Source organism: Cottoperca gobio, chromosome 1 (genome assembly GCF_900634415.1).
Source record: "Cottoperca gobio chromosome 1, fCotGob3.1, whole genome shotgun sequence".
In the NCBI taxonomy this organism is placed as follows: Eukaryota; Metazoa; Chordata; class Actinopteri; order Perciformes; family Bovichtidae; genus Cottoperca; species Cottoperca gobio.
Window position 1 is genome coordinate 17,928,271 of NC_041355.1, and position 3,391 is coordinate 17,931,661.

At 36.4% G+C, this 3,391-nt stretch overlaps 1 long non-coding RNA gene across 1 annotated transcript; it reads left to right on the forward strand.

The window, feature by feature from the left end:
* Positions 1–582: 582 nt before the first annotated feature.
* On the forward strand, positions 583–2,365 carry LOC115010858 (uncharacterized). Its single transcript, XR_003832547.1, has 3 exons — positions 583–720; positions 1,243–1,382; positions 1,935–2,365. It is a non-coding gene; the product is annotated as an uncharacterized LOC115010858 (long non-coding RNA).
* The last annotated feature ends 1,026 nt before the right edge of the window (positions 2,366–3,391 follow it).

Sequence of the window (3,391 nt, forward strand, 5' to 3'; positions counted from 1 at the left end):
GTACTTATATTTTTTTATTTAATTATCGTGCACTCAGCACTTTACCTCAAATGTTCTTTTGCTCTTTTGCTGTAACAATGTAAATGTCCCCGTTGTGGAACTAATAAAGGATTTCTGATTCTGATATTGTGATGAAATTATATATTGAAATTACGTTGTCTAAATTGATAATAACAATCACATATAATTGCTCAGAAAAGCTGAATTGTAATATTTCAATATCCATTCAGTTCAATGTGATAAACAAACGGTGTATATATGGAAATATTTCGTTATTTTTTGTGTGATAGTTTTTAATAAATAATTTAATAAAGATAACCAGAACAGTTAACACATAATTGAGATCTTAGAACCAAATGATGCCTACCATCTTTCATTTAATTCAGACTTTTACCACTAGAGGTAGACGGAGACACTCAGTATTAGTCCACACTCAGGCAAGCCTGGAGGCATTTGTTAGGGTCAGATCAGATGTGTGTGAGTTTCTGTGTGTGTGAGAGTCTGAGGGTGCGCAGTATGTCTGGGTACATTCTCAGGCGGGCTTGGTGGTCGGCTCTCAGGGTTAAAATAGCTCAGCATTTGGTCCAGTCACATGTGGGTGTCCTCACTAGTTTAGAAAGATAAAGTAAGAGAGGCATCTGAAAATAACACATAACAATCAGGAAGATGTTAAACTCGTAAAGATTCTTGTTGTAGGTCGTTGGAAGAGGATTGAGATATGTGAGTATCAACATCAACACTGTTACATGTATTGCATCTGCTAAATGATAGCTAATCTTTGTTTATTTATTAGCAGTGCAGTCGTTCATCTGCTTATTACAGGTTGTCTATAAACCTTATAGTGTTTAGATATTTCTCCAATAGCTAGCATCACCTGTCACACACTTGTGCAGGCTATGTGCCGGTGTCAGATAGGACAACCAAAAATACCAGCAGGGTGTGATGCGATTTCTTTGGCCTAAAATACTTTGCATGTGACCAGTTGCTAATATAGAGCCTTGCCTAATTTCCACATGAATCCACCACCCTCTCATATGTTACATACAGAAAGCTAAGTAAGAGTCAATAAATCTCTGCAGGTGTGACTGGAAACCTGAACACTACAGCCTTCATTTTTATGTGGACTTAATAGACAGTATCAGGGGTTCAGGCTCTCTTTTTTCTAAAAATAATAAAAACATAATCTATCAAAAATGATTTACCTTTGACAAAATTTGATAGAAAACGTGTATTTCTTTGAAGAACTACATGTCCCATGATGCCTCGCTTTGGAGATGACCAAATGGAACACAGAGCGGACCAGCCGTTGTGACAGCTGAGCTTCAAGTTTACTGAGGAAAACTTTAGCGCCGATAACGACGTTGAATAGACAAAATAAACATGTAAGTTTAATCTTTTCTCCCTTCTTTACCTCTAGCTGTCATTTCATTGATATATCGCTTGTAGAACTGTCGCTTGAGTGTATGTTTTCTTAAACTGTCCAAACTTGGTAAGGGTACATTTCCATAACGCTGCAGGGTGGGCTTCCTCCTCCGGGTGTGGAAGTGTTAATGTTACGGTTCAAGTTGTCCTGTTTTAACATCTTCTATCTAAACACTTACCTTGTGACTAACACTTAAACAACTACAATTGTGACATTTTCGGTCAGACCTGAAGAAGCAGTTGCTAATAAGGTATATTTGTAGAGCTAGCTAACTTCACGTTTTTGCTAATTATGTTATATTTCATAATGATAGCGAGCTAACGTTAATGCTTGAAATTTAAATTTAAAATTAGTGGTCAAGTCTCAACCCTTGACGTCATGGGTTTTTTCACACAGTTTTAGTTCATTACAGCAAAATGTTAAACAAAGTTACTTTTATCAGTAACCATTAGACTTATAGAGTAAAAACGTCGCATTTCATCTTCAACCCCCCCCTGTCGAAACCCTCCAGTAGTTGAGGCGAAGACATCCTCCCCTCCTTGTAATCCTGCAGGCGGGGAGCTTGCAGCAGTGACAATGGCTTCAGACAGCAGAGACTCACGGAAGGTGCACCCTCTGTACAAACATACACTGGTGGGAAATGAATGGCACCTTTTGTGTGCAAAACGCAAATTATTCACTGTGTGTTCAAAACAACTGGCATCACTCATGGAAAATAGAAAACACTGCTAACACAAAATGAGCTATTATGTACTGTATGAAGTCAGGAGCACATGATTACCCTTCATGTCATACAGCCAAGGGGACATAATAATTAATCTGTCTTCGGTTGTCTCTTATGACCTTCACACAACTTTTCAGTTATAACAAAAACATATTAACAAACATGTAAGTTTGAAGGAACTTTGTTTAAAATTAATAACATCACAATGCATTCAAACATTTGTGCACTGAATTATTTTTTACTACTGGGTATTGAACATTGAATACTTGTTTACATCCATACTCTTTTGTTCTTACTTATTTTTTGATTAGATAGTTTCTGGTATTGAATCACAATTTTCTGACTATTAGACTGTTTTCTTCTATTTAAGGAAATGTTGTCTGCATCTGTTCAGACAAGTTTGGTTTCTTTCTTTTACATATTTATACTCCTCAAAGTAATGTATCAAAAAAAGAATTATTTATAGAATATGCTCCAAAATGCAGATATTATATGGCCACTGCTATCGAGACATTTTAAGCGACACACAGCCCTCGTTATTAATGAATATCGAACACTATACATTACACAGAATCATTTTAGCAGGAATTCCCTCTCAGTCTGTCTCTCCTTCTCAGTTCATTTCTCCTGATCACCAAAAATACAATCAAAAAGGATGGCAAAGTCTTGTGGAAAAACATGGAGGGAAGACAAATGTACTTTTATTTGATACAGAGACAGAGACAGTGTTTCATTTCAGTTCTTGACTTGTTTACTTCAATGTTCAGAATTTGTTCATGATTGTAATCTGTCTGTGTCCTAAAAAACATTTGATCAAATCCTGGACTCCTCATATAATTAGGTTTACGTGATCTTTTTATTATTTTAGGAAGTTGAATTCTAATTGGCAGCAACACAGTATTACCAACTCTCTGTATTTCTGAGGAGTTTTAACTGTCTCATCTCCCTTGATGCAGGACATGCGAACATTTGGTTTCAACCACAGTTAGTTTTCACTTTTACTGTATGCAATCTCAACTACAATGGTGGGTTTAAAAGGTTTGCACCTTTTAACTTCACTGGTTATTTTAGCCTCAGTAATAATCTGGTGAACTATCTGGTGAGTATGTGTTTCAGATTTTCCTGGATTCATCCATACTTTCTTCAACACAACATCATTTCTGTCAAATGTTGTATTTGTACTATGTTGTTTATCCTGTACAAACGACATCTATTGCACGTCTGTCCGTCCTGGGAGAGGGATC